The sequence below is a fragment of the Chionomys nivalis genome, chromosome X (genome assembly GCF_950005125.1).
Source record: "Chionomys nivalis chromosome X, mChiNiv1.1, whole genome shotgun sequence".
Lineage (NCBI taxonomy): Eukaryota > Metazoa > Chordata > Mammalia > Rodentia > Cricetidae > Chionomys > Chionomys nivalis.
Window position 1 is genome coordinate 15,704,220 of NC_080112.1, and position 6,624 is coordinate 15,710,843.

Genomic DNA, 6,624 nt, shown 5'->3' on the forward strand with positions numbered 1-6,624 from the left:
ACTGAAGTAATAAATGGTAAGTATTTAAGGTGATAAATCCATTAATTTTCTTGATATATAGTCATTAACACTATTTAAATCATTGCTAAGTACCTCAAATTACATATAATTATAATTTGTCAAAAAGGAAGGATCCATAAGGGAGATAAAACAAGGTAGCCAAACATCATGTGTTTAAGAATGTAGGACATTGCTGCTCTATTCACAATAGCCAGGAATTGGAAACAACTTAAATGTTCCTTAACAAAAGAACAAATAAAAAGAATGGGGTACACTTGCAGGGTGGATTATTATACTTGACTGTTAAAAAATGACCTCGTGAAATGTATAAGCAAATAGATAGAACTAGAAAAAATTACCCTGAGTGAGGTGATCCAGACTCAGAAAGATAAATATGGTATGTACTTACTAGTAAGTTGGTAATAACTGTTAAGTAAATGGTAACCAAGCTACAATCCACAAACCCAGAAAATCAGGTAACTAGGAGGGTTCGATGAGGGAGACACAGGGATCCCCCTGTGGGAAAGAAATAGAATATATTTTATTGTTGAACTGAGGGGAGAGGGGAATGGAAAGATCATGTGGCGAGGGGAGGGAACATAGGGAGAAAGAGCTAAAACTGGGGGACATTTAAGTGGTGGCTTGGAGACCTAGTGTAGTGGGAACTCCCCCAAAATATAAAGGCAATCCTAAGAAAGCCTCTAAATGATGGGGAAGACAGAGGAGTTCCAAGTACCCATCTCTTGTCACCAAATGAACTTTAGGAATATATTTTATCCAAATGAGTTGTTGTCTGAGAGGGTCTCATGGAAATACCCAAACAACTCAGGATGTTGGCAAAATAATAGGTTGCTCTTCACAAACTGGCTGCAAAGCCCCCGTGCTAACAATAACACCCATACAGCTCACTGAACATAGAGAGGACTAGATGGTGCCTACGTAGAACTTTCACCCCCATGCTGTCTTTCATAGAAGAAGGTATCTGCAGGGTACCAAAAGGGAATATTATACCAACCCAGCCACAAAACCTTTGATCTGTAATACTGCCTTGTGTGCAAAATATGCTAGGACTTGGGTGATGAAGAACAAGAGATTCAATAACCCGGATACCTTGGGTAAAATCAAGTACTATTGGTATTTTTTAAAGGTAGTGATGAAATGATTCTTAATGACATTCTGCTACACACATGTAAGTACCTTATTCTTATTCAGCCCTCATCAGATATGTTTTCTCCTGCAGCAGATGGGAACCAATACAGAGACCCACAGTCAGACATTACATAGAATTAGAAAGACTGTGGAATATAAAACTCTAAATGTTGTGTCTCCATAAACTCCCTCCCTTAAGAGCTCAGGGAACCTCACTGAAGGGGAGATGGAAAGAGTGTAAAGGTCAGAAGGGATAGAGGAAACCAGGAGAACAAGGCTCCCTAAATCAGCCGAGCTAAGCTCATACGAACTCACAGAGACTGAAATAGCAAGCAAAAGGCCTAAATGGGTCTATACCAGTTTTTCTATATATATGTGTGTGTGTGTTTGTGTGTGTGTGTGTCTCTGTGTGTGTATGTATGTATGTATGTATACTGGCTTTCAGTTTAGTGTTTTTATAGAATTCCTGAGTGTGTGAAGCAGTGGTCTCTGATTCTTATGTCTTCTCTTGAACCTGTTTTTCTTCAATTTGTTTGCCTTGTTTAACTTGAATGTGGTGTTTTGTTTGTTTGTTTTGTCTTATATTTTATTTTGTTATACTTTGCTATTTCTTAGAAGCCTGCTCTTTTCAAATGACAGAAAGGGAGCAGATCTGGAGGCAAGGGGAGGTGGTCAGGAACTGGGAAGCGTAGAGGGAGAGAAAACTGTAACAAGGATATATTGTATGAGAAAATAATCTATTTTCAATAAATGGAGAAAAAGAATCTATGGCATGGGAATTCAGCTTCCTGAGTCTTTCCCACTCTTCTTTGCTTTTTATCTGTGTGCTTGCTCTATGTGTGTGTTTCTCCACCCATCCCTAATAAAAGCCTTTCTTCAAAAAAGAAAAATAATCTATAGCATATTGAAAGCTTACAAATATAATACTAACCAGATAAGGTAGTTTGGTCCAGAACCCAGTTCAGGAAATTCTATTACCAATAGCTACATAGTTTGTCAATCTATAATTTTATGTACATTCTTTTGTTTTATATAAAATGATCCTAGTTTCCATATTTCTAGTTATGACTCATCACATAATAGGCAATATAGAAAGTACATGTTGTTTCTCTGAAGTACTCAATATCATAAAGAGATTTTAAAAATATGTTCCTAATGGTGTCATAGTCTCATTCTTGAATGGTTCTTGTAACATATAGGTTTGTTGCATGTTCCAACTACAGTTGTCTCAACCAAATCTAAAGCTAGTCAAAGAGCAGTCATGTAAATTCAGCAGTGAAGTCAACAGCTACCTGTTTGATATTAGAAATTTTATCTAGTGGCTACATTTTAAATGTTTTACTATGTTTCCCAAGAAATTGTCAGAAATTAGAAACTGTATAGGATAAATTAATGTCAGAAATCCTTCACCTGGGACATAAAGAGGAACAATATTGTATCATCAGGAAATCCATTTCTTACACACACAATTAAAATTGGCTGAAGAAGTATTTAAAGAACATTGGCTTGAGTGGTATCAAATTACTAGGCATCCTGAGAACATCACTTTTGTAAATTTTGACTCTGAATGTGGAGAAGTAATGAGATAAAAGGCAAAGGATATCACTAGGGGACAAATAACTATCAGGTTACATATGCAATGCAAAACATAGTTTCTCTTGTGTGTCTTTGGGAACTATGGTAAGGAGTTAGCAATGATATTGGCATAATCCCATTTAAATTTCTGACACATCATTCTGCCTGCCATATATAGAAGATTCTCAATACAGGAAGAGAAGAGAAAATGATTAAAAGCAGGAAGGAAATCACCCAGAAGGCTGTTGACACAATGTAGCTATGAAATGATGAGACATTAATCTAGTTTCGGTTGCAAGTATAAAGAACCTAGAAGAGTCAGACTCCCTTCCTGGAGTTATGCCACACGTCCACTGTTGTTGTGAAGGATGACACAAAGTTAAAAGTCCAGCGTGGTTTACTTACACATTTGCATTAAGATGCATGGTGATGCTTAATTGATTGTTGACTTTTTTTACACTGAGAGATAGCTGGGGATTTGTAGAACATGGTTTTGGATATGTCTGTGAGAGAATTTCCAGAGAAGAGTGACATATGGGAGAGGAGCTGAAAGAAAAAGACCTATACTGACAAGGGCCACATCACCTTCCAGTAAGCCGAGAGCATCTGTAGAATGAAAATGAAAGAAAACAAAGCTAGTCAGTATGCACAGGCTGTGTTCTTCCTGACCAAGTGTGTTTATTGCTACTGTCTTCTGTGGATATTAAACTCCTGATCCTTCAGCCTTTCAATATAGACATATCAGCATTTCCCTGGAGTTCTTCTAGGCCTTTACCACTGTTATCAAGAACAGAAATTGTTTCTACTTCTGTGCTTCTAGGACTTAGCACAATGCATGAACACAGTGATGTGGTACTCAGATGTTCTTCAGTCATTGCCCTAGCTATGGGGAATACTGACAGCAGACCATCCGCAGTAATTAGAACAGAGATCATTTTCTTTGCAGAGAGATGCCTTACTAAATAACATAACTCACGCCAAAATGGCCTAGACACAATAAATAATTGATTGAGGCATATGTAAGACTGGCCATATCCACACTCTGTGGAGTGGGCCACCTCTGAATTGCAACAATAGTTAGAGATCCCTGTGCCTGCTATTGGACTGCTTCACAAATTAACTTGTCTCACAGGATGTTTATGCTTATTTCCTTTTCCTCTCCATTGTTTTCTATCTCAAGGGTACTTATTAGAAAATATATGCCACCATGAATCCATCTCAGAAAGACTTTCTGGATAATATAACCAATAGAAGGACTTCCTGGGTAATATAACTAACAATTAGGAGATTTGGAATAAAGTTTAGTTAGACGAATGCTCATCCGATTTTGGCTGAAAAGGGTGAAAATCATGGGCTTTTTGTGTTATTAATTTTATCCCAGTCATCTCAAAGAGAATATAGTAAACAATAAGCTCTGAGATGAAAATATATTCTTTCTTCTCTGTATATTCTTAAGTGCACAGAAATAAACTATACTCTGACAGCGTGCAAACTTCTGTGCCAAAACTATTTCTGTTGGTTTCTTTCCATGTAATTAAATCATGCACTTTCTTGCTGATATTTTTAAAAGAAATGCTTAAATTTTAAGATAACACTAATAAAATGTGAAAAGAAGCTGTGTTGATAATGTATTCCTGGAGAGATTTCAAATTCAAGACATTTTTACAACGTGACTTGAGGTAACTCAAATCTGTGTGTGTGTGTATATATATATATGAAAATTCAGTTTCTCATCATTAAAGTTTTCATATGTGTAGAAAAGAGCTTTTGATCTTGTTTTCACTTATTTGCCATGCTCATCTGTTACTAATGTGTAAGTTCTTGAGCTAGAAATAAAAAACCTTCATAGATCGTTCAAATCTACTGAATTGAGATGAGAAAGGGGTTCAAAATGTTGAAAAATTAGGAAGCTCCTTTTGCAATTTCCCCCACATACATAGAGGCATAAATCTAACAATAATAACTATGCCTGTAGCTGTTCTATTGAGAATTTCAACCCTTGCAGAATGCAGTCAAATGTGCAGAGATGTGCATAGTAGAAAATATACTAAATGGGGCTCCCAAATCATACACATGGATAAAATTCTGAACTGTTTTAAGTGATGGCTGACTTAATCAGTGATAATGATTGTAATAAAGTTTGAATGGCTATCTAAATTCTGATTTCCAAGAGAAATAATGATACAAATGTGTGATAGATACATTTGGAAAATCAAACATATTAAGCCAGACTGTCAATTCAATAATGATGATGGTGCTGGGCTTCTTAGAATAAATAAATACCAGGTTATCTACCCCTGTAGCCAGTGTACATATACAACATCACACACACACATATACACATACATATACACATAGTTTTGTGTATGCAGGGAGACCTCTTAAAGTCTATACCTTCCAAGAATGTCCTACAATTCATCACTGTAAATGAAGGCATTACCATTTGCTGGATGGGAATCTTGAGTCTCAGATTCCTCCATGAGAGAAAATTACACTTATAATAAGTAATTTATGCTGCAAGTAAGAAATAACATGCCACAAAAAGAACTCTGTATTGGATCTATTCTTTGCATACTATGGTAGGTCCAAAGGGTACTAGAAAAATAAGTTTATCAGTAGACATCTGTATATGAATTCAGGAAAAGTTATTGAATCTTCCTTCATATTGTGAAAAAGAAAGAACTTGGATTTATTTGGATTCATAGTATTGAAATTCAGTAGACCTAGGTGTTCAAATTAGAAAAGGAGCCAAGTACCCATTTGCACTTTTATGATATCTCTCCTGATTTCATGACATCATTTTGATATTAATATGAAATGAGCAATTCAAACATTTACCGAGGACTTCTGTCAATTGTTTGAAATTAGGAAATGGATCCTATATCTTACTATAAACACGGAGGATATACAAAGTTTAATAATAAAGAAAATCGGAACCATCTGAAGACAAAAAGGGAAAGGACAAGCAGAGTCAACTGTGCCTGAAATGTGATGTGATGAGGACACAGTACTTCATATTGGTCTTAAAGTCAATTACTTCATGTGTACTTTTGTGGGTCGTGGTATTTATTCTTGAGCAAGGATAGTTGAACTAGTTCAGTTTTGTGTAGTTATTTAGTTCAAACATTTGTTACTCTTTGAAAGTAAATAACCCATTAAGTTAAAAGTAAGCATTGATTGTAAGGAAAATCTATCTCATCTCATTTTACAGCATTTAGGATTAACATCATGAATCTTGAGAAATTAAATCACTTTGCAAATATATTAGCTACCCGATTACATGTGTGTTCATTGATTAAGCAAATGTGCCATTGAACATAAATGGTGCAAAATCTGAGGGCTCACATATAAATAAGCCTGTCCTTGAACTCAGAGACCTCTTAGTTATTTTGTCTGTTTGTTTCTATAGATTGAAAGAAGGGGTAGAGTTGGTGGGTGGGGAAGATCTAGGAAGAGTTGGGAGAGAAGAGACTGATTAGAATATATTGTATGAAAAGAACTGGCTTTCAATAAAATTATTTAAACAAACTGGATACTGCAATGAAGTATAAGAACAAGCAGCAGTATGAGAAGCAAGAAGCAGATACAGGATACCAAGTACACAATGAATTAAGATGTACACAGGAATGTATGCTAAGATAGCTTTGGAGAAGGTGATGAGGCCCAAGTGAAGTGTCATGTGATTATTAGGAGCGAATTCAGGACAGATAGGAGGTGAGCCAGATGCATCAGCTATCACCAACTTCCTTGTCCTTACCTGAACATACTCTGTCGGACTTGCACTTTGCTTGTCAATCCCATTTACTGAAATTCTCTTTCTCACTGTAGACACATATTTTGGATTCACATCCCTAAGAGCTAATACATTTCTTCTCATGGAGATTATTGCACTCTTTTTCT